The sequence below is a fragment of the Gracilinanus agilis genome, chromosome 1 (assembly GCF_016433145.1).
Source record: "Gracilinanus agilis isolate LMUSP501 chromosome 1, AgileGrace, whole genome shotgun sequence".
NCBI classification, from domain to species: Eukaryota; Metazoa; Chordata; class Mammalia; order Didelphimorphia; family Didelphidae; genus Gracilinanus; species Gracilinanus agilis.
Window position 1 is genome coordinate 213223109 of NC_058130.1, and position 25356 is coordinate 213248464.

Sequence of the window (25356 nt, forward strand, 5' to 3'; positions counted from 1 at the left end):
TAACAACTGTGGCATGAAGAGGAGACCAGGTTAATAGCCTTCAGATCAAAGCTGCCATACAGTCGCCCTTCAGCAAATTTAATGACAGCCCATTAGACCAAGATAGTATGTATTCATGTGTCTATAGACACACGTGTGTCTGCTGTGTTCATGTGTGTGTGTAAGGGGAAGAGGCGGTTGAAAGAATCGGTTCCTTTCCTGTTCAGCCCATTGGGTAGGAAACATTTGCAACTGAGTTTTATAGAGCCAAAGTATAAGCTCAGTCACAAAGTGGCTTTTGGGGGCGGAGGGGGACACTCACCCAATAAATGCCCCCCCCCGGGGCTCTACTCGATAGCAGACCAACGACACATGTTGTCTTCCAGTCACCTCTCCATGTAAGTCCAACCTGGCTGCAGTGTCTTTGCCTCTCCACCGAGCTGATCGCGGCTTACCCCAAAGTATGCCTGCAGACTGGAGCCCAGTGCCCTAAGGTTTGCTAGGCAGGCTGAACTCTGTCTGTGTACACACGTGACTCCCCCTCCCCCCCTCCCTTACACTCATACCCTTAATCCTCTAAGCCTTAGCTGTCTGCTTTCATTGGCTGAGTGTATTACAAAAACAAGCCCTCAGTCGTGATATCTCTAAGTGATTAAGACAGGGGGGAGTCCAAGGGGGCATTAATCTTGGGGCCTGATCATTGCCCCGAGGCTGCTAGCCGGTGTGGCCACTTAGGGACATTTTTGCTAGATCTGTATTTTTTTAAAGCACCCATTTGTTTCTCTGGCTGAAATGAATGGTGTTATTGTGTTAGGGGGAGCTAAAAAGCCTGTAAAAGTTAAGTAAGACAAAATGACTACCTATATGCAGACAGGATGGTAACTGAAAATGAAGAAAATTAATTTCCCATGGTCTTTATATTGTATGGAGCAGTTTATCACACTGGCATCTGAAATGTCTCAAAAAAGCCATGGACATCACTTGAAGCGGGGCGGTGGGGTGGCGGCTGCTTTTTAACCCTCTTCAGTCCTAGCCAACATTAGACAAAATTTTCAAGTCAGCCAGTTGGTTCTGTTGCTTCCCCGACCCGCGATAATTCTTCTTATTTGAGGGATTCAGATCACATTTTAGTGAACCTTCATTTTAGATCAGGAAGATTGAATGGTTCCGTATTACAGTTCTTTTTTCCCAAGTGGAAATAAGTCCCTGAATCTGTGCCTTCCATATCCACCCCCTTTCTTCCCCCACACCAGGGTTTGCTTGCTATTTTTGGAGCCATCCCTAGCTTTCTTTTGTTTAAAGATCGCCTTTGCAAGCTGATTCTGCAATGTGAAAACCAGTTTCTAATTGTGTTACTATTGTGATAATGAGATGTTTGAAAAAGGTTAAAAGAATGGGTCTCCTTCCTCCCCAGTACCTCTTGGCCACATTTCTGTGAACTACTGCAGAATGATAAAGAATGCAAACTCACTTGGGAGTCGAATATTGTGATCAAAGATAACAAAGTTATTAATTACATATTTTGCAAAGTCTCTTGGTTTATTTTAGACGCGTACATGGAAAGGATCAGATGTTTGGGGGCAAAATTCAGTTGTGAAAAGAACACTGGATGGGAAGTCAGGGGACCTGGATTTGAAACCTGATTTCTGTCCCTTACTAGCTGAGTAGCCCTGGTGGGCTTTAGTTTTCTCATCTATAAAGTGAAGCTGGAGAGAGAGGGATTTGGCCCTCTAAGGCCCTGTCCAGCCTAAAATGTATCATAATCCCATGATCCTAAAAGTAATATAAATATGCTAAATATTTTTTTCAAACCCAGCTCTCTTAGTTTTTTATTTTTTCAATCGCAAGACATTGTTTTGCTTATTTACCATAGAATTTTTAAGGTAAGGAGAAGCTTTAGAAATCATAGGACCATAGATTTAAAGTTAGAATCATTGACTTCAAGAACCTCCCCCATTTTACAGTTGAAGAAACTGAGACCCCGAGAAAAAGATACAAAGTCAGTAGCAAATCTGGAGTGAGAACTCTACCTCCTGGCTCTTGGATCAGTGTTCTTACCTCTTCACCACCCAACCACTTCTTCCCTCCTTCCCCAATACATTCAGGATGCTATCTCTGAGGCTGATAATAGAGTTTGGAGTCAGGATAGAGCTTCTCATGGGAATCAAGTTCTCCTTGGGAGCAAGTTATTTGTTATAGAAATTTCTAGAGCACCCTCAGTCAGTTATTAAAAACATTATATGCTTAAAAACTTTAAAATTTTCTACAAATCACCTCTTAGCATGAAAATGATAGCTGCATTCTTCCCCTCTCCCTCTCCTCCCTCCCCTCTCTCCCCCCATTTGTATCTTCAGTACCTAGGTGCTGGCACCTGACAGCTTAATAAGTAATAGGGACAGCTAGATATAGCCCAGTGGACGGACGGAGAGAGACAGGAGGTCCTGGGTTCAAATATGCCTTCAGATACTTCCTAGTTGTGTGACCCTGAGCAAGTCACTTAATTCCTGTTGCCTAGCCCTTACTGCTCTTGTGTCTTGGAACTGACAGTATCAATTCTAAGACAAAAGGTAATGATTTTTAAAAAGTGTTTGTTGTCTCTGTGGTTGTTAACTTGGGAGCAAGATTACTTCGTGAGCACACACACACCACAGCAGTGCCCTGTATCTGACGTACCAGAGGCAATTTTTTTATTCCAATCAGCAGTCCCATATAGTAGGGAGTATAGTAGGGCATAGTAGGGAGGATGTGATTTACAAGCTGCTTTGGGCTCAGTGTGTAGTAAGTGCTCAGGGTCATTGACTTCGAGGACCCTCCAATTTATAAGGGTTGAAGTCTGACACAAACTGCACCTGTGTGTGAAGTTTCCCTGAGAGATCATTTTGTAGCGTCCTCATTAAGGCTTTATAAGCAAACTCCACTCCAGAGTTGTGGAGCCTCCACAGACTCTTTCTAGTATCATTTCTGGGGAGCTAACAGCCTCATTGTAACTTGTCTAGCATTGTGTTTTCATGGAACCAAGCGATGTTAGTTGGAATTATACTTGATTTTCCTGGATTTCAGATTCTTTTTTTTTTTCTTTTCTTTTCTTTTCTTTTCTTTTCTTTTCTTTTCTTTTCTTTTCTTTTCTTTTCTTTTCTTTTCTTTTTAATGTTTAAAACCCTTACCTTCAGTCTTGGCATCAATATTGTGTATTGGCTCCCAGGCAGAAGAGTGGTAAGGGTGGGCAATGGCGGTCAAGTGACTTGCCCAGGGTCACACAGCTGGGAAGTGTCTGAGGCCAGATTTGAACCTAGGACCTCCTGTCTCTAGGCCTGGCTCTCAATCCACTGAGCTACCCAGCTGCCCCCTGGATTTCAGATTCTTTAGTGTCATGCTGTATCATACATTACATAATAGATGTGTCTCTGGTAAGGTATATATAAATCAGATTTTCTAGATATTGAATTCTCTCTCTCTCTCTCTCTCTCTCTCTCTCTCTCTCTCTCTCTCTCTCTCTCTCCATATATATATGTGTGTGTGTGTGTATGTGTGTGTGTGTGTAATATACTTTTTAAACTTTAAAAAATAACTCTTACCTTCTGTCCTACAATTGATATCAATTCTAAGACAGAAGAGCAGTAAGGGCTAGGCAATTGGGGTTAAGTGACTTGCCCAGGCTCACACATCTAAGAAATGTCTGAGGCCAGATTTCAACCCAGATCCTCCCAACTCCAGGCCTGCCTCTTCTATCCATTGTGCTATCTGGCTGCTGACTAGGGTATATTTGGGAGTATATTAAATGAACCCCTAAACCCTTTCTATATATAAAGGACCATGCAGTGAATCACTTTCTATTGTGAATAATCATCTGCTTCCCTTTATTTTTTTTAAAAAGTTGCTTGACTCCCTACCAATACTCCTCTTGCATCTCTTCCTGCCCTGGGCACTTTTAAGATATTCAGTAACTTGATTCGATAACTTGACTTTTCAGTGCCCTATCTGGCTAGCCCACCAGGGCCACCAATAGGAAAAAGAGAGGATGAAATGAATTGGAATCCCCCACCAGGGAGAGATTGGGTGTTGAACTTGGGAAAAACTGCGTAATCTCAGAATGCTTGGAAAGGATTAAGAACCAGAGACCAGCACTGTTTTTGTCTCCTCTTAGCCTTTCTTTGTAGTTCCATTTGCTATTAAGTATTAAGAGTTCAAAGGGCAGGGTTTTAACAGATTTATGTTGTGGGTCAAGTAATAGAGATATTAAGGGTTTATTAATCACACACTAGTGGGAGTTAAGGTAGCACAATGGATAGAGCACTAGACATGAAGTCAGGAGGATCTGGGTTCAAATCTGTCTTCAGTCACTGTCTTCAGTCACTTTCAGGATCTGGGTGATCCTGGGCAAGTCACTTAACTCTGATTGCCTAGCCCTGGCTGCTCTTCTGTCTTCTAATTGACACTAATTTTTAAAAATTAGTATATTATAAGACAAATCACATCATCATGTCCTTATCTCTGCCCCATATAGGTGTTTAAAATGTTTAAATGAGATTAGAAGGAGCTAGGGTCCTTTCCAACTCAAGGTCTGTGAACCTATGAATCTGGAAAGAGGAAAGAAAGGGAGGTGTGTTATCACAGATGGATTAAAATCAGCATCCAGGAGAGCATGAAGGGTAGGAGCAAACCTCCTTGTGATGGTGTACATTCATAGATTTATTTATTATGTACTTATGTATATCATCAGATCCTCTTTACTTCCCTGGAGCTGAGCTACTCCCTTATTCCCCAGAGCTGACCCCTTGAGATTGCCCTTCCTGACTCAATTGGATGAGAGGGTGTCATCACTAAACTTGCCTGATAGTGCTAGGTTCTTCTCACTCTGATGTATCAATATTCAGGCCTGGGTTGCCTGAATGCAGCACTTCAGGTACTCCTATCACAAAGTCAGTCCATTGTTCTGGTCTCTGGATGCTAAGATGCTCTGAGAAGTTTTCAAATATTCAGTCAGAATTGAAGCAGGGACCATTATCTTGTGAACGCTAAACTTCATCTACCTACAGACCAGAATACAAAATAATGACGGTTCTCCTAGCTGCCATTTCTGGTTTGGAGAAACTTGAGATGATGCCTCCTTCAACCAAGGCCCGATTTAGTAAGTTTCAAAGGAAACAAGAGAATTAGCATTAGGCCCCTTATACAATTTTATCAGCATGAAAAGCCTTTCCCTTGGGGAGGCTAGTAAACAATAGAGGGAAAATGGCAAAACCCATCTGTGTATATATTAAGTTGGGTTTTCAAAGAAAACTTCCCTTCAGTCAAGGGAAGATAAGGGTTTTATAGCTCTGAAATGTAAATAATGCTCCCCAGATATGTAGGATTGTACCTGGCTAGCTGTTCATTGTTACTGTACTTACTGACTGTAATAAAATGGTTGGGGGGGAGATAGAGGGAGAAGTCTAATTGGTTTCCTGACTTAACTAGAATCGTGAAAATCAGTCTGATTTGTACATTTTTTTTTGCCAGTTCATTCTAGTGTCCAGTGCCTAAAAAGGTGAAGATAAGAATAAAAGCTACTGGTTCACTCAATAGAGCATTGGCCTGGAGTCAGGGAGATCTGAGTTCAAATGCAACCTCAGGCACTTACTAGCTTTGTGGGCCTGCACAAGCTACTTAACCTCGGCTCAGTTTTCTCATCTGTAAAATGGGGGTGATATTAGCATTGACCTTCCAGGGTTGCCGTGACAATCAAATGAGGTAGAATCTGTGAAGTGCTTAGCACAGTGTCTGGCACACAGTAACTGCTAGGAAAATGTCGACTAGTTCTATATTACAAGCTGCCTGAGTGTTTGTCTAATAATCTCGTTTCTGGTCTTCACTGTCCCTCTCCACAAATTCTTCAGTCTCACTGTTGGTCAGGGCTCCTAATTAACCTGAAGGGGAGTTATGGGTGCCTCGGGACCCTCTCATAAAGCCTGGCCGCTGTCACTGTAACAGCACCAGCCATTTAACTGGAAAAACCCAGTTTATAGATGAGAAACCCAAAAAGTAAGAACTTCTCCCCCTAGTCCCCAAGAACTTGAAAGAAACCTTTACCACATCTTCCTTGTTCCTTACTGAACTGAGTGTTCATTTCTGAGTTTCTGCTTTTTTCTGCAGTAGCTGCTGATAAGCTCCCACCACGTTCCACACCCAGAGGACTAATGGCCAAGAAACTTGAGAGTATCTTTCTCTCCCACACTTAGCCCACACGGGGACTTATTTACATTTGATCTCTATTTGGGGGCACCATGGAGGAGGGATAAGGGAAGACAAGGAGAGGAGGTGGGTAAAACCCAACTAACTTGGTCCTCTGCTCGTGCTTCTTAGCTGAAAATGCCTCCTTTGGTCTTCTCTCATTTTGGCAATAGATATTTTATAAACTGCAGATTCCCTTTATCCTTTGGTCACACAGTATGATTGATGGGGATAATGTTTAAGTTATTTGTATATGTAGTTATATGGAAACGAGTGCTTTTTTTTTTTTTTTTTTACATAAATGGCTATATTTATATGTGGCTAGTTCCCTAAATTCTGTTTAGATCACCAGTGCTTTCCAGTTGACTTATAAGGAAGTGTGTAGTACTCAGTAGGAGGGTAACCATTCTGTTCTCTTCCAGAAAACCCAGCTGGTTAACTAGAAAAGGGAATGGACTGCTGACATGAATGTCGTGCTTAACGCTGAGATTTCTGTGTAAGACAGAATATGTGGATATGGCGATTATTTGTCTCCAGGCCTGTGTCCCTTTTTTAGCCCTTCCTTGCTCCAAATTCTACACTTCATACACTGTCTTCTTCCAAAGTCCTATAATATTTTATAGTCTGTACCACACACACACACACACACACACACACACACACACACACACACACACACACACACAATCTAGCACAAAGGCAAACTGGCTCTGCCTAGAAGAGCCTATGTTCTATGGAGCAAGGCAGGGGAGAGGACATGCATTCGTAAATAAAGAATAAACACACAGTAAATATAAGTTGTGTCAGGCATGTAGGTCTTGTTTTCTCAAAAGAGTATAAGCTCTCTTAGGATAGGGGTTGTATTTTCTGCTACTTTTGTATCCTGTCTATTAGCTGACATAGGTTTTCAAGTGAATATATATATTACACACTCAGTAAATAATAAGAGTTGGATAGATTTATCTTGCATACATTAATGAGTCTATTAAGTACCAGATTGTTTCCATGAAATTAGCAAGAGAGAATTCACAGCAGAGTTCACAACATTCAGTTAAATTAAGCATCCTTCAGGGATCATCTGCTTAGAAGTAGGGCCTCTTGGTTATCCTCTTGGTAGAAAAGCTTAAGTGTTTCTGCTTTATTCAATATCCATTTATTAAATATGTCTACTATATGCCAAGCTCTCTGCCAGGTATTCTGCTGTTGACATTTATATTCTGTCAAGTTTTGCACATTTTTGCTTCAAGTTTTACAAAGGACTTTATATATTTTATTTCATTCAAACCTTACAAACAACCCCTTCAAGTAGGTATTATAAGTATTATCTCCAATTTTTAAAAAGTCTCAGTTTTACAGATGAGCAGACGGAAGCCCAGAAATGGTTTAGTGATTTGTCCATGGACACATTGCCAGTAAGTGTCAAAGGTATCGTTCAAACCCAGGTCTTCTTCATTCTTAAGTTCAGCACTCTGACCACTGGAGACATTTAATAACTGTTTGTTAATTGGCCCATTGCTCCTCTACAACGATTAATAACAACAGCTAACATTTCTATAGCACTTACTATGTGCCAGGCCCTGTGCTGAGCTGGGTCCCATGTGACTGGTTCAGGGCGAGTTCAGAATTCCTTCTGTATCTACATCATTTTAAAAGAACTAGAGGAAGGGCCCTACTACATTGGGAAAATTCTCTGTAGAAGTTTTATAGGGGGAAAAGAAGAGAAAAATGGTTTATGGGAAAGAATTCTCTGTGAGGTGAAAGCATAGATAGGCTGCCCTGGTGGAGAAAATGGCCACATCAATGAATTCACAAACATGTCTGGAAGGATTATGGGGAGAGCAGGAGGAAGGAGTTGGGAAAATACTGAGGAGAGGAGAACACTTTTTAAAGCATGCATTCTACCAAATCTTCAGCTTCTGTACTGGGTACTAAAATTGGATTTTCATTTATTTTATAACCTTTTTACTATCACCTGGCTTATTCTGGGCTACTGCTGTTCTCTGCTCTGATTCATTAACTACAGTGTGCTAAATTAGAAAGGTTAGTGATTCTTCAAGCCTAAGTGATTTCAAATAGCAGTTACTCTAAGGACATTTTGCCTGAAAATCAAAAAGCTAAAAATTCCTAGTTCAGTGAAGACTTAAGTCCTAAGTGGGTTTGGGCTTTGACCTGTAACAGAATGAGTATCTATGCTCTAAGTGTTGTGTGAATTAGGGAGGAACAGTAACCTGGCGAGTTATATCAGATTGCCTTTGAATAGAAATTTTTAACCTGGAGTCTGGGGACTTCTTGGGAATCCGGGAACTTATTGAGAAAAAAATTACATCTCTCTTTTCACTGGCCTCCAACTGAGATTTAGTATTTCCTTCAATTATAAACTTAAACAACAACAACATAATTCTGAAAAAGGGTCTTTGGTACAAAGCAGGTTAAGAATTCCTGCTTTAGAAAGTATATCTCCCCATGTTTTTTCAACCTTTTCTTATCAAGGTTTTCATCTGGTCCCCACATTATTATTGTTCTTGAATGTGATTTTTCTAAGACCCAAGTAGAAAGGGCCATTGGAAAAGCCATTGAGGCAATAGATATGTATAAGGCAACTCAACTTGACCTATTATGGTTCAACTTTATTGCATCAGATCTATTAAAATGGAATATCAAGATGAAAAATATTCCAACTTCCCAAGTCAATATTTTGATTAGCAGAAATATAGAGACTCTTTTTCATACAAAGCAGATAATAAATGTGCCAAATGAATGGTTATTCTGTTCTATCTGTGAATAATTTTTTTTTTAAATTAAGGAAGTCCACAGATATATGTATATAATGGATACCAGTCCCTGTTCACATCACTGTTTCCCAGTTTAGGACCTCTACCCATTCTCTCACTATATGAGGAAAGACTCTATATTTTGGGAGATCCATGTAACCTAGAGAGGAGAGGCATAGCAAAAGAAAAGACCAAAATTACCAAATTAAGTTGAGCAGATTTCCTTGTTTCCAGGCCAATAGGCAGAACTTCATGAATTTCTGTTAATTTCTCTAGCAGTCACTTCTGCTTAAGATATGGATTAGCTCACAACGTGCCACAGACCTAGAGTTAGAAGGGACTTTAGATAAAGTTCATCTAGTCCAGTCCCTTCAATTTACAAATGAGGAAACTGAAGCCTAAAGAGATGTGGCTACTATCCTGAGGTCACTCTGGTACTAAAAGGGAGATTCCCGACTAAAACTTAATCCTCCGACTAAACTCATCAGTGTTTCCAGCTTCCCTCCAAGAGAGGCTAAGTTTGGGGGTTGGCTTTATGGAAAGATAATGGGACATTGGTTCCTAGGGTAGTCTCTGGCTTGGCCTCCAAAGAGCAAGGCCCAGGCCCGGTAGGAAAGAGGAAGTGTATGGGAAGACTGACAGCTGTTATATTTAGTAAGAATGACTGTGGGGAGTAAAACAGAGGAAAGACCAGCTGACTCAGTTCTAGCCAAGAAGTTTGAGTTAAATCAGTTCTCACCAAAAAACTTGGCATCTTTAGGGATATTTTTTAGTTTGGTCCAATCCAGTGGTTAAAGTTTAAGGAAGAAGTTATGATTTAAGCCATTCTAAAAGGAGGATCAGGTTGAATTCCACATAAAGTCAAAACATCACAGTTGCACTCTCTGATGCTTTTGCTAAATAGCTTTATCAGACTGGGTCTGTACATTTGATATGTGAATTATCTTTTCTCAACATATTCTATGGAATATTGGCATTTCCTTTTGTGTCCTTAGGGGTTATTTATGCACTATGCAAAGAGAGTACTACCTGCCACTTTAGCTAGGTTGCAGGGAGAGAAGATGTCTCACTGCAACTTCCAGGAGTCCCCCCCCCCCCAACCCCCCAATTCCTTATGATTTTTGCCTGCTATATATTTTTTTTAATGACTTCTAAAGTAGAGTGCATGGAATGGGCATCTAAGCAAAACTAGTAGGAGCTTCTTCTCTTTGGATATCTTGGGAAAGTTTGGGATTCAGAAATTGGTCCTGAAATCTAATTTTCAAATCAACAAGGTCATCTGATGTCAGAGGGGTCACCTAAAACCTCAGTAAGTTAAATTTCTGCCCCCACCCCACCCTATTCCCCCATTTGGAATTTGGAATTATTCAGAGGAAGACTAGGCCGGTTGTGCAGCTTCATCTTATATTCATTATGAAAAAGGATTTGCTAAGCAAATTAATACTAGACATGAGATTGTGGGGTGGGGAGTATTTAAACTACTATAGGAAACATTATTTTATTCACTTTGGAAGAATTAAGTTTTACATAGTCGGTATGCTGTTACAAACAATTCTTAATATTTATTAAAGCAGATCTCTTGAAGATGTTTATTAGGCATCATATTTTTAAAGGTTCAAATTATTGTGTAACTTTATTTATTTTTTGAACCTTTAACTTCTGTGTATTGGCTCCTTTGTGGAAGAGTGGTAAGGGTGGGCAATAGGGGTCAAGTGACTTGCCCAGGGTCACACAGCTGGGAAGTGTCTGAGTCCAGATTTGAACCTAGGACCTCCTGTCTCTAGACATGACTCACTCCACTGAGCTACCCAGCTGCCCCTATTGTGTAACTTTAAAAGAAGAAAATCAGATTTCTTTTCAAAGTACTGTATAGTTCATACTTTACCAACTTAAACTGTCCTTCAAAATTAATATGAATTGGGACAATTTCAACACACTGGTCAATTCAGGGCCAAGATGAGACAATTTTATATTATATTATATTTATTTAGGACATTTTTTTCATATGATTCTAGATAGCTTGTATTCCTTCCCTTGAGAACTGCCTTTTCATATCTGTGGAACATATCAATTGGGAAATGGCTTATTCTTAGAAACTTGAATCAGTTCTTAGCAAATATTGACAGTAGTTCTTTATAAGAGAATCTTGCTGTATACATTTAGTTCTAGTTAACTTCTGTCTGGTCATGAAAACATTTTGCTATGTGTATTTGTGTTTTTAAACATTATTATGCTAACATGATTCTAACTGAAGAAATGGTTTGTCATACTTCCCTGTTCTGACAGGTATATTTATTTCTGTCTCTATTTGAAGTTATTTGATTCACATTCATTTCCAGCAACAAGGTCATCAAAAAGATAAATGTTCCATTACTGCTATCTCTTGGCCTGATGTATGAATCTGGAGTCTTGCTATGGTGGGTGGGCTTTTTTCCCCTCTTTCAGTTAAGATTAAAAAGGATTGTTCCTGTCCCTTGATAGGAAAAAGAGAGCAGAAAAGCTAAAAGAGAATGGAAAGATGATCCAAAAGGGTAGGCAGAGGGAATTATTGTTAGGGAATAAATAAAATTAGAGAAGCAATAGGCGCCCATCAGTAGTTTTCAAATTTTTTTTTTCTTTCCTGGAATATCCTTTCTAGTCTGCTTGTTTAAAAATATTTTGATAAATCTCTGATTTCATCAGTATGAGCAACTCCTCCACTGGCACAGACTGTAACTAACACCTTTATGCCTTCCTCTCCTAGGGGATTCTGTTTCACTTCCATCTGTAAATTTTCCACTGGAGAACCACCCAATGTACTAGGTGCTGTCTCCATGTATTTTAGATATCTTGAGGCCACCAGTGTAGCACACAGGCTGCTCATTGTCCTTTTTTCTCATTCTCCGGCCATGACTAGCTGACTTCCTTTTACAATCACACTTACATAAAAATATTTTGGGAAAAAAATGTCCTCTTAACACTAACCCATTATAGAGCCAAAACTTGCCTAGGAGATGCCATGAGAGAAAGCACAATGATATGAATAACAAAAGTGCCTGCCTACAGAAAGAAAGGAGCCATCTAAAAATAATCACTGAAATCATCCAGCAGGGAAGGGGTTGAAAATCTAACCCTAGTCCAGAACAAAGCCATCAGACATGTGGGCTTGGTTAATTTGCCATGAAGGAAACAGTAAATAAAAATAAGAAGAGAGAAGTTTATACTTCATAGCTTCATTTCGGCAAGCATTAAGTACCTACTGTGTGCCTGGTACTGTTATTTGTAAGTAGGGACACAGAGAGAAAAAGAAGAAAAAGTTAAGGGTATTTTTTTGGTTTTATGCCCACGCAGAAAGAATTGTAGTAGACAGACACTTGAACAGAAGTAATGAAGACTTCTCTTGCTGTAGTCAGTAATACTTTTCTTCTGTTATTTCATTTATACTTGGCCCTGAATCTAAATAATACACTAAAAGCTACAGCTTTTCTAGAGTGCCATTTTCCCTATTAACAAATAGTAAGCATGCTTGTGTGTGAGTCTGAGCCAAAACCCTGACCTCGAAACCTCCAGAGTATTCCATTTCTTTCTCTAACAAGTTATATTTAATTATGCTTCTAACTCATACTTTTCAAATGCACAGCTGAGGAACTGCAGGGTTTTTCTCATCTGAATTCAGACCTGGACAAAGACACCTGCTTCAGGTTTCAGTTAGCATTTGCTGAGTTTGTCCAGTGACATGCAAAAATAGGCCTCTGCCCATTTTGGGTTCACTCTCTTCCTCCCTTGGCTACTTGAAAATGTGCAGTGGCCAAAGAGCAAGTGATCCTGGGGGAAGGAGGAAGGTTTATCTGGACTTCTTTGAGGGCAAAAAAATCAAGCCACGTATTCCAAATCTAGGCTTCCCTGGGGGCTTCTCTTTGGGGGTAAAGCTGCAGGATTATATTAAATTAAAAATGTAGTACAAAAATGAATGTGAATTCATGTTTTCCGGGGATCGAGAGATGAGGGCTTCCAAATACTTTATTTTGAATCGTTCTCCTGAGATCCTTTTCATTGCTCATTAATAGAAAAGCCTGAAATGAAGAATCTGCCATAGATTAAGAAGCTTTTGTTTGAACAGGAGCCAACTTTAGGTGTTTTGCTAATCAAGATACATTCACATACCCATAGCACCCAGGGGCTTCTCACAACCAGTACAGCTTCTGGAAAATGGGAACTATCTACAATGGAGACTTAGTTGTCATAAAGCAGTTACAGTTCATTTGTTCGCTTCTTCACTTCTCCCTCTGTGGAGAGTATCTTTGTTTTTGTAGGCCTCATATATTACAAATATTTGGTTCTTCTGAATGCAAATTTAAGCAAACATAGTTTTTTATTTTTATTTTACTTTCTTTGGACTTTCTTTTGCAGCGTGGCCAATAAGGAAATCTATTTTGCATGACTTCAAATGTGTTATCAATATCAAATTGCTTGCCCTCTCAAGGACAGAGGAGTAATTTAGAATTCAGTTTAAAAAAATTGTTAAAAATTTTTATACATAATTGGAAAATATTTAATGAAATAAATAATACTAATTTTAAAAAATATGCCTGGATAAGACTCTGCAGTGACTCAGTCGTCTCCCTTCTTAACTTTATTGATGCTCTATCTCATTCCATTTAGGAATGGTTCCAAAACTTCAACCGCTTTCCTTCCCTACCCAACTGAACCTTTGTCCCTCCTCATGTTTAGCTCAAATGACCTAGCTTTCTCCACTGGGAAATTGTAAACCCTCAACATAATCTCCTTCTATTCCTATGCTCCCTTCATCAATTTCTTAGTATCAGTCTTCACTTTCTCCTCCTGTAATCAAAGAAAAGATATCCTTACTTTTTACTGCAAGTTCAATAGAATCTTGTGTAAGTTATCAATTACAGGTCTGTTCTTCTTTATACTGACTCCTGCCTATTTTTCTAATCTTTTTACATCTTTTTTTCCTCTACATAGTCTGTGATACAGGCGACAGTGGTTTCATTGCTGTTCCTCAAATGTGACACTATCCTTTCCAACTCCGGGCATTTTCTTCTTCTTTTTTCTTTCTTTCTTTCTTTCTTTCTTTCTTTCTTTCTTTCTTTCTTTCTTTCTTTCTTTCTTTCTTTCTTTCTTTTTTTTTTTTTTACATTTTTAAACCCTTAACTTCTGTGTATTGATTCCTAGGTGGAAGAGTGGTAAGGGTGGGCAATGGGGGTCAAATGACTTGCCCAGGGTCACACAGCTGGGAAGTGCCCGAGGTTGAATTTGAACCTAGGACCTCCTGGCTCTAGGCCTGACTCTCAATCCACTGAGCTACCCAGCTGCCCCTCCGGGCATTTTCATGAGCTGTCCACCATACCAGTAGGCCTTTCCCTCTTCATCTCTACCCCCTGGCTTCCTTAAAGTCTTGGCTCAAATTCCACCTTTGGCAAGAAACTTTTTTCCCAATCCTTAATCTTAGTGCTTTCTCTCTTTAGATCATCTTCAATTCATCCTGTATATATTTTGTTTGTATATAGTTGTTTGCATGTGATCTCCTATGATAAGTAAGAGCTCTTAGAGAAGAGGGATTTTTTTTTTTTTCAATTCTTGTATCTTTAGTACTCAGCCCAATTCTTGACCCATGGTAGGCACTTGGTAAATGCTGCTGCCTGACCTTGACTTCCTTCAAGAAGGGACTTTCCCTTTGGTTTACAGCCTCCATTTCTGGCAGCCAGTATTCCATCTCTTTATATCTGTGGCTTCTCACCTTCTAATGAACCACAGACACTCAATAGCTGTGTGACCTGGGCGAATGACTTAACCTTTGTTGGCCTTAATCCAATGGAGAAGGAAATAACAAACCACTTTAGTATCTTTGCCAAGAAAATCCCATGGTGTGCTGTCGTCACAGGGTCACCAAGAGTAGGACTTGACTGAACAACTGCACAACAACCTAGAATGTGCGAGGCTCTGGGGTTCCAGACACCGAATAAGTTTTCTTTTCTGCATTTATATCTTCCCTGTTTGTCTTTGGTGTGTATGATTCTGTTAGGAGTTATTTACTATCGGAAGTTCATAATTGGGTATTATCCCCCCACCATCACTTCTGATCTTCCTCTCTAGACTTTACATTATATTTTGGTATTTCAGATGTATTAGAATTTTATTTGTGCATCTATGTATGTAAAATGCTCTGCTTGACTCAGTTCCATTAGATACGATGGCAGTTGACATTCTCATCTAAACTTTATATCTCCTCAAAGACCTAGCCCAGGACTTATATACCATAGTGCTTCATAGTTGTTCATTGAATGAAGGAAGAAAGGAGAGAAGTAATAAATGAATGAATTGGTGTTTAGTCCCCACAAAGGACGAGTTTCTGAGCTCCTGCTTTTAGTTTGTGTTAAACTTGGTTCTATGGTTTATAAGCTGTATCAGTTGAACAAACATGTCCTGAGGGTCTACTATTTGGAATGCATGGTGGGAATGGTTGAAAGAGATACGAAAGACTAAGGTACAATTTCTCTATTCAAAGAACTTACTTCCTCTTTGGGGGTGAGGGTTGGGGATAAATACTTTTTGAGACCTCATCTTCTAGTGTGGTCCAGCTCATTATCGCAACGAGATAAATGAGTAACCAGCTATCTACTTCTTTCAGGTTCTTCTTAATAGCCTTTTTAGTAGGAATTGAAAGAGCAAAACAGCTTAAAATCTTGGAAGTTCAGAACATAGTGAATTCCAAAATGGATTAGATGAGTGATTTCTTCAGACCCCCAATAACTTGTTCCAGAAGATGATACTAAATAATATTATGTAGATTTAGACAGATGAAGTGCATGAATATCCTTTATACACACATACATATATGCATGTATATTTATGTATAGGAAAATTTGATATTTTCTATAATGTCAATCCCCAAAAGGTCAGTTAAATATGTTACTTGATTAACCCATAACATTATTTTTCATGTTTACTTTGAATTATAGAACCTGGGGGGATCAGAATTTAGGAGGTCCTTTTCACTTCATACAAAGAGAAACTGGGGTTTTAGATGTTGAGCAACTAGCTCATAGTCCCACAGCTAATTAATTAATGGCAGAGTCAGGACTAGATCCTTTCAAGTCACTTTCCATTACACCACAAAATCGAAATCTTTCCTGTCATCATTCAGACACATGTGATTTTGCCTCCAAATAAGAGTGGCTATGATGGTGTAAGATAAAATCAGCACTTGTACTAGGCCCCTGAGAAATTTGGGAAATCTCAGGTACTTTGTGAATCCCTTCATTCTCTGTTTCAGGGACTATCCGTTGGAGTTAGGAGAATTACCATGGAGTTAGGAGATGGTTTCTCCAGCTGTTGCTAAAACAAGACATACAATTAGCACTGCCACATTACAAAGGCTTAATCGCCTCCTCTCTTCACACAGACCCCACTATACTAGCTATACTACATATTCCCTTTCTGCGACTTCCAGTCTCTTTCAAGACTGCTTTTGATGTTCATTTTCTTCTGATTTTCACTTGGATGAAAATATTCTTTTCCAGGGTCAGACCCTATCCCACCCCTTAATCATGGCTCATTTTTCTTTCTTTGTTTTAGGATAATGGGAAAAGTAAACCATTCTCTTCCCAGGTACCAAGCATGTGGGAATCTTTTTACCTTTTTGGAAAAAAAGATTATGGGCACACCACTAGAAAATAATGACAGATAGGTTACTCTGCCTTTCTTCCAGCAATAGGAATTTTTTAAAGATAGTCACTGCCTTAGGGAAAAGAGAGCAGAAGTGGTGACATCAGGAGGCAAAAGAAGTACCCTAATGACATTGTTTCTCCTACATAAATGTGTTTTGTAGGGCCAGTAATAAATTCAACTTATCTCTTGCCCTCATGAGCCAGTCATGCTTAGGAACATGAGAGTTCTGCCCTACATGGGCCAGGGTATCCCAGGAACTCATTTTCAACCACACTCTTATTCCCAATAACTTTGCTCCATTTTAAATCTCCCTTTCCCCCCCCCCCCATTTTTCCCTCAACCCATACCAAAGAAGACCTTTAGATTAGTAACCTTCACTCTGCTTCATGTAATCGAAAACATTCCAGCCAAAATTGTCGCGTGTTTAAGAATCGTAAAGTGGAAAGGGAAGTGCATCATTTATTATAACACTGAGTATGCTAATGAAAAACATGCCTGGTTCTGGAAATTGGTAGAGTCCTGCTCCAGAAAGTTTCCATTCTAAAGAGATCCTTGGGGCCCCAGGCCCTAGGCTTGTGGCTAAGGAGGCTCTATAGTAAATGGATATAAAAATAGCTTCTTTGTAAACATTCGGCTTCTGTTTTGTGATTGTTGTGCGAGGATAAAGTTATAGGGGGTGGGAAGTATGTGGGTGTGTTGGCTTTATGCTTTTTTTGTATCTCTCTTTTCCATCACAGAAATTGTAGGGATAATCTACATGAATTGTAGGGTTAACCAGGGATTTTTTTTTGAACTTGAAGGTTAATTGTTACACCAGTTATTAAGCCCCTTTGATTATTATATCACAAAGGAAACTTGTGGGGAATAAAGGAGACAAATGAATGTGCAGTGGCGTCTATGGGCACTAAACATTTTACTAGCCCCTGGTTACTCTTTTGAGAACCCTAAAGGTTTTGAGAAATGTGTCACTCACTCTGGGCAGAGACTGGATTTGTCTAATCTTCTCTTTGGGGAGGATAGGGAGAATGGTGACTAGGGGATTGATGCCTCAGGGAGGTGGCAGGACAGCTAACTTCCTACATTTTCTCAAAAGTAGAATATAGGTTGGGGCAGAGAGGTGGCCCATTGGATCAAAAGACAGGCCTGGAGACCGGAGGTCCTGGATTCAAATGTGGCCTCAGATACTTCCTGGCTGTGTGATCCTGAGCAAGTCACTTAACTCCCATTGCCTAGCCCTTACTGCTTTTCTGCCTTGGGACCAATACATAGTATTGCTTCTAAGACAGAAGGTGAGGGTTTAAAAAAAATGCAGCTTGGGTGTGATCTTTATTATTTGTCATCTTGTGACAAACACACTTACCGGAACTTATTCCCTGTAAGTAGAATTCCTCTTGTTCTGGAATTATTATTGAGAGGTCAGGGTTCTTAGTGTAGAGATTACCTATAACTCATCTCAGAAGGACAAAGGTGCTTGCCAAGAGAGCATTTGTGTAAACTGAGCAAATGTCTTGAATAATATCGAGAGATCAAAGTCCTTCGGTAATGAGACCATCACTTGCAATTTAAACATTTGATATGAGCTGACATGCAAGGCTATGTGGTTGGTTTAATCAAAGGAGCATTACATTTGTAGTAAAGAGTCTTAGGTTTGAATCCCACCTCTGCTACTTACCCCTTGTAGGCATCTAGGGGGCATCCTGGGCCTAGAGTTAGGAAGACTTCAGTTTAAATCTGACTTCAGACACTTACTAGCTGGGTGACCCTGAGCAAGTCACTTTACTTTCATCTGTCTCAATTTCCTAACTGTAAAATGGGGATAATAAGAGCATGTACTCCTCAAGGTTGTTGTGAGGATCAAATGAGAATATTTGCAAAGTGCTTGGCATACAGTAGGCACTTAATAAATGCATATTCCATTGCCCTTACACCTTCCTTGTGTGACCTTGGCCAAAATATTTAATTTTCTGGCTCAATTTCCTCATCTATAAAATATGGGAGTTGGACTTTTCACGTCTAACATCTCTCTAAATCTCAGATGCTATGCTATTAAACCTCTGAATGATGACGTCTGTGCTAGGATTGCCCCATTTGATCATATTTAAACAATGACTATGGTAAGACTAGGGCAGCTAGGTGGTGCAGTGGATCGAGCTCTAGGCCTGTGGAAAAAGGAAGATTCATCTTCATGAGTTCAAAAATGGTCTCAGGCATTTACTAGCTTTGTGACTCTGGGGAAGTCACTTGACCCTGTTAGCCTCAGTTTCCTCATCTGTAATATGAGCTGGAGAAGGAAATGGCAAACCATTCCAGTATCTTTGCCAAGGAAACTCCAGATGGGGTCAATAAATAGTCAGACACGAATGAACAACAACAAATGGTAAAACTAGTCTGACTATATCTGCATCTTGGCTGGGATAAAACTATTGGCCTCCCACTTATCAGTGCTGCCAGGCAAACAAGATCCCATGATGCCACACTGCTATGTAAAAGCTGTAGGTTCTACCAAAAGCCACAGGGGAAATTGCCCCAGAGCAGGATTTCAAACTTCTCCCTTTCCTACAGAAAACCTCCTTGAAAATATTATAGAAGTGCCACCTGCACATCAAGTTGTTCATCTGTGGAGGGCATTTGTAACAGGTTCCTGGAACATTTGTAAATGCCTATGTTTTTCATTCTTAATGTTTTTTTGAGTTGACAGTTTCTGGACCCCAAACATCTGAAGCTTGGGTATTATAAAAATGAAAGGGAAGGAGCAATGTTTAGGGACCTGGGTTTTTTAAAGTGTAAACTTTAGTGCATTCCTTTCCATTTAAAAATTACAAGGAAAAAAATTTGCAAGTAAGTTAGCAAATAGTTGTCAGGAAATTCCATAGCCTACCCTACTAATTTTGCTTACATCCTGATTTAGGACTAGACTGGTGGTGTTTGTATTTTCTTTTGTTTTAAAGTTTTCTGAATCCTCAAGCATATTTATATTCTGTTAGGAGCATGGCCTTGACAGTGTAGTACAATATGTTTTAGAAGACTTCTGTCCAATCTTTCTCCTCTCCTTCTAGTCCCAATAGAACTGTTAGCCAGATTTGAACCAAGGACCTCTCATCTCCAGGCCTAGCAAATGAGCCACCTAGCTGCCTCTCCCAATTTTTTAAAGAGACAAAAAAAAAAAAGCACTAGATTTTTAGTTGGGAAATCTGGATTCAAATCGCTCCTTAGACAATTGCTAGCTGTATAATGCAAGCTTGACCTTATGGAACTTCAGTTTTGTCATCTGCAAAATGGAAATAATAATACTTATTCTGCCCTTTTTGCTCAATTATTGAGGAAAGAGCTTTATAAATCTTCAAGTGTGAGATTCACTTTAACCCAACATGCATTTTTTAAGTAGGCTTAAAGGGAAGGGACTGTGCTCAATGCTATAGAAAAATAAAACCGTTCTTGTACAAATAAGTAAAAAAATATATATATAAAATCAGCTGAGGAGAAAGAAAGCCCTAACAATTGAGAGACACAAGAAATGCTTCTCCTAGGCAATGAGTGGTTGATGACCTTAGTCTTAGAGGAAAACAGACATTCTAAAGAAGTGGTGGTGAAGAGGGAAGACTGCTTTGCAGGCACAACAGACAACCTGTGCTTTCTGCTGGAAGTGGAATAATGCAAAAGAAACCCAGAAATATGACCCAGAGCCAGGTTTTAAAGGATTTTCAGTGTCAAGCTGAGGAGTTGGCATTTTATCTTAGAAGCATTAGGGATCCCTGAAGATTCTAGGCAGGATTAGACAATGGCTTTAAGGAAATCATGATTCTTTACAGTTTGATTCCCTGTAGGAATTCGCTTCATTGCTGGGTTCCATGTGGCACCTGGCAAATAGGTTCTCCTAGTGTAGGGATTTAAGGATCAATAGAAAGAGGTCATCATGTCTTCAGTGAAACAAGCCAGTGAAAATTTTGTAGGCAGATGAAAATTGCTTGGGTTGTACAAGTACTGGGATTAATGGGATCCTCGTATTCAAGTGGAAAGAAACCTTAGGGGTCATTTAGTCCTCTCATTTCTCAGAGGGAGAAACTGAGACTCAGAGAGACCGGATGACTTGCCCAAAGTCACCAAAATAGTAAATGGCAGAACCAGTTTTCATTCTTGACTCCCTAGTCCTTATCCATCCACTTTTTACATTGCAGAGGCAGCCTTCCAGATACTGTGACAGGTAATGAATGACCAGGCTGCCTCTTCTCCTCAGTCTACCTATGGGAAGCCTCCTCAGCTGGCCCTGCATAAGTTTCATCACTGCCTATCGTACCAAACTTAGTCTCTATCAAAGGGAAAGATAAAGATCCCTGCATCTGTATAGCTTTTATTGGCTCAGCATCAAGTCATCCTTCATTTTTGGTCCATTTTCTTGGGTTGAAGTTCTAATCACTGATTTCTTACCCTGTTCCTTGTGGCCAAACCTCTCACCTTATACTCTGTTGGGGTTCTGATTATTGGGAACCCATTTTGTTCCTCCTTGCCCAATTCCCTGCCTTCTCATTATTATTTTTTTTAAACCATACCTTCTGTCTTAGAAGCAATACTATGTATCCGTTCCAAGGCAGAAGAGTGGTAAAGGTGAGGCAATCAGGGTTAAGTGACTTGTCCAGGTTCATAGAGGTAGGAAGTATCTTAGGCCAAATTTGAACTCAGGATCTCTAGTCTCCAAGCATGGCTCTCTATCCACTAGACTCCCAGCTGCCCCTATTCTATTTTTAAAAAAAATTAGTAATCTATATATTATACATAATTAACTCATTTAAGTAGAACATTCCAAATAAATAGTTTATAATACCCAGTGAAATCACCTTGCTAGTTCTAAAAATGTTTTGAGTATTAGAAACTCTTCAACTGAAACCCTGATGTTTCAAGTTCTGTTATATCTTCATTTTGGGTATGATCTCATGTATTTATCCCTTGATAGTAGTAGAAGGAAAGCCATTTTTCTCTGTCTGCCTCCTTCCTATATCAAGTGTCCAAAAAGCTAGTTGATAGGTTGACAAAACAGACCTTTTATGAGATGTCATGACACACTCAATTTCCTTGTCCAGTAAATAAGGCCCATTAGTCCAGTTCAAATTTGAGCGGTGCTGCAGTAAATTGGGTCCTTACACTTGTGTAATTCAGGGCAGCTGTGTCAAAGCAGTTAGCTTGAGGAATGATCATCTCAGTTTGTGTGTGTGTGAGTGTGTGCGCGCGCGTGCACGTGTGTGTGTGTGTGTGTGTGTGAGAGAGAGAGAGAGAGAGAGAGAGAGAGAGAGAGAGAGAGAGAATGTGAGAGAGAGAAAGTTCTAGTGGGTTTTATTTTTCATCACTAATACCTTTTGTCGGGTAGGGACTATCTTACATTTTCATCTAAAAATAGTATTCGTCAAACTCCTTCCTTCAAAAGTTCAACAAGATTGCCTCGGGACAGCAGTTCCCAAAAGTTGCCTTTTCTACCTTTTTATTGATGGATTTGAGGAAGGTTAGAAAGAGGAGGCTCCTTGTTAACATTCAGGTATTTCCTATGAGTTTACCAAGCCAAGTATAAATTAAGGACTCCTACTCCTGTGCTTTATCCAATGCATCAAAGAATTTCTGCCACTTCCATAAATAATTAGCAGTTAGAAGATTGGTATGCCCAAGTAGGTGTATGCACACACACACACATACACACATATACGCCTACTCTTTGAATCTTAGGAATATGAGAACAATACCTGGATGTCCCTAGTTCAAACAATCCTAAAAACAATGTAGTACATGTTTCTTTGTTTCTGAATGTTTGTGGGGAAAATAAACAGTCTAAAGAAGAAAGAGAAGGCAAGGCTTTTGTGGTCCTGTGACCCTTGTGCCCACTGCCACCCCATATTTCATCCTTTACCCTGTCAGTGGGACTTCTGCCTTATCACACCCAATATCCTCTCCCTCTCAGCTTTCTCTCTGCTTCTCCCTCTTTTTCTCTCACCTTCCCTCCCTCTTGATCAAAACCTGCTCTCATGGAATAATCTGAAACTCAGTCACACTGCCATAGAAATGATAGATTGCAGAGTGAAGTGTTATTACTCCCAAGGGTATTTTCGTTAAGCCAAAGGAATGAGCCTCTAACTGGAATTTCTGGCATCAGCCAGTAGGCGGGGAAACGTTTTGGGGGTTTGGGGGAGAAAGTGGGGGGACCTTTGAAGCACTCCTTTATAATCACACTGTGCTGGCAGCTGCCAACTTTGCCTGCTGTACAAGGTTGACCGTAGCTCCCCAGCTCCCCACCTCCAAGGGTAGCTGAGTTTAATGGCAGGTTCTGAGGTGAGTTCTTTGGTTAGAAACACTCCATCCAGCAGGGTGAGGCCTCCACATTGAAGGCTGGCCACAATCCCAGGATATCAGGCCACTGGGCAGAGTTTCCAGGAATGACAGGTCACTGCAACTTTCCCCATACTTGGGGAAAGTGCATGTTCCCCCTTGGGCGCCTACCCAAGTGCCCTAGGGCATTCTGTTAACCTCAGTCCAACCCTGCACAGAAATAGGTCTGGGTTGACTCACTTGTAGAGAAATAGAGGCTCTGGTACCCTGGATCCTGAATCACACCAAGAAAGAACACAGACTCTGTGGCTAAGTTTATTCAGAGCTAGAATTCAGAGACAGAGTCATTCCGGTCCAGAGAAGTGTTCTTTCCACTAGATGTGGTACATCCTCTTGACTATATGGAATGATAAAACAACTGGCAGGCTTCAGTCATTCTCTACCCTGCCCTGCTGTGCCACCCTGGGTCTCCAGCTTGTATCCCTATCAGTGTCACAGAGAGATGCTTCCTTGGCTCAATCTGTGACTCAGCTGTCATTCTCAGCTTTCTTTTGAGGACAACCAAGCTCCATTTGCCTTTTGCAGCCAACTTAATCTATTAAAATATTATGGAGACAATATTTTCCTTTCCTTGTCCGTTGTGATTTTGTTCTAGTTGTCTGACAGGAGTGAGATGGCATAGTTGGGGGTACAGTGGATAGGGTACCATGCCTGGAATTAGGAAGACTCCTCTTCCTGAAGTCAGATTTCATCTTAGATACTATCTATGTGACTCTGGGCAAGCCACTTACCTCTCTTTGCCTCAATTTCCTCATCTATAAAATGAGCAGAAGAAGGAAATGGCAAACCATTCTAGTATCATTGCCAAGAAAACCCAAAATGGACTCAACAAAGAGTCAGATAGATATGACTAAAAAAACAACTATCTGATCAGAAAATGAATCTTTCTTTGAGTGGACAACATACGTGTCCCAAAGACAGGGTTTTGGTATTGGTTAATAGGTTTGTAGGATCAGATTTTTAAATTAATTATGTCTGAACAACAGCAACAAAAGCTATCACTCATAGTACTAATTCCATTTGTCAATATGATAATAACAGTATTTTTCTACTATAACTGTTTTTAGTCATCATTTTTAATAATATCATGGCAGATAACAAACAACTGACTTAAAAGAAACTTTGGAAATAAAACCATTTTGTAAGCTGGGAACGGCATCTCCTGTGTCATGTAACTAGGCCTACCTATCTCCAAGCACTTTGAGAGTAATTTCTTCTTGCCTCTACCAACTCTTCTCTCCTACCTAAAGGGTTTGGTGTTGTGTTTTTTTCCTGGTGCCCTGGGTTGTTGTTTATGATTTAATGTCCTGGAGTCTACTGATACTTATTAGGCAGGAGAGCGCTCACAAGACCATTTCAGTGTCAGCATTGCACAGTACAAGCTGTTTGGGGGGAAGGGGGGAAGAGGAGGGAGTTAAGTACTTGGTACCAGGCCTGAGGCCTTGGGGCATGTGCTTCATTCTAATAGGTCCCAAAGTGATCACACTTACATCCTGGACAAAATGTTTGGTGTCCAGAGCATGACTTTGTCCCACTAACTCTTAAGTTAGACACTAACTTATTTGTGCATTTGAATGTAAACAAATTAGCAGCCATTATGTGGCAGCAGCATTCTGCTTCTGTCCAAGGTTGGCCTAGGGGCCAATTAAACTGCAATGGCATGAAAGGGAGGCGGGTGTGTTGGCAAGGAGACCAGAGTTTTCCTGTCTTTGAATACTCTCCTGGGATCTTTCACTTCCACGTGAACAGCTGTCCAGAGCTGGCAGATTGGACTGGGTCTAACATCATACTCTCTTCAGCAGAACTTCCCACAGTTGCACCCTGTCATCCACCCTTATCTCCTCTTCCCCCCCTCTCCTTGTCCATTTCCCCAATTCCACCCTGACCCCCCATACATTCTATCCCCCATGCTCAAGCACATGGACATGGATCTATCTCAGTTGCTACCACCAGCTCTGCTCTCCCTGCCCAATGTAACACCTACCCTTCCCCTACACACCCCCTGGCACTCTGCTCCCTAATTTCTGTTTAAAACTATATTTTCTAAAAGATGAAGTTATTTCCATGCTTATAGAGCAAAGTGGGATTTTTACAGTATTTGCAGAAGTCCTTTGAAATAGCCATAGCTTTTTGAGAAGAGCAAGACTGATTATGTAATGGGAGTTCATTTTGATAAATATATTTCCATATAATTGATCTCCTTTGTAATTCTATGCATTTTATTGCAGAAATTTTAAAACTTGAATTATAAAATTGCATATACGTTTAGACCCAGCAAAACCAATGGTGATTAGGGAAAAAGGAAAAGAACCAATATGTTCCAAAATATTTCTAGCAGCTCTCTTTGTGGTGGCAAAGA

General features: G+C 40.1%; 2 protein-coding genes across 5 annotated transcripts in view; one reads left to right on the forward strand and one right to left on the reverse strand.

The window, feature by feature from the left end:
* Nucleotides 1-25356, forward strand: part of C1H7orf50 (chromosome 1 C7orf50 homolog) — a 372322-nt gene that overhangs the window by 187766 nt on the left and 159200 nt on the right. The gene's annotated exons all lie outside the window — the stretch shown is intronic.
* The window catches only part of GPR146 (G protein-coupled receptor 146), a 91817-nt gene that overhangs the window by 24425 nt on the left and 42036 nt on the right, over nt 1-25356 (reverse strand). Inside the window, exon 1 of one of the 4 annotated variants that reach the window (XM_044660051.1) lies at nt 302-354. The exons of the other annotated variants lie outside the window; for them this stretch is intronic. The gene's annotated coding sequence lies outside the window, so the exon portion shown is untranslated. Of the gene's footprint in view, nt 1-301; nt 355-25356 lie in introns of those variants that run through there. 4 annotated transcript variants of the gene reach the window in all.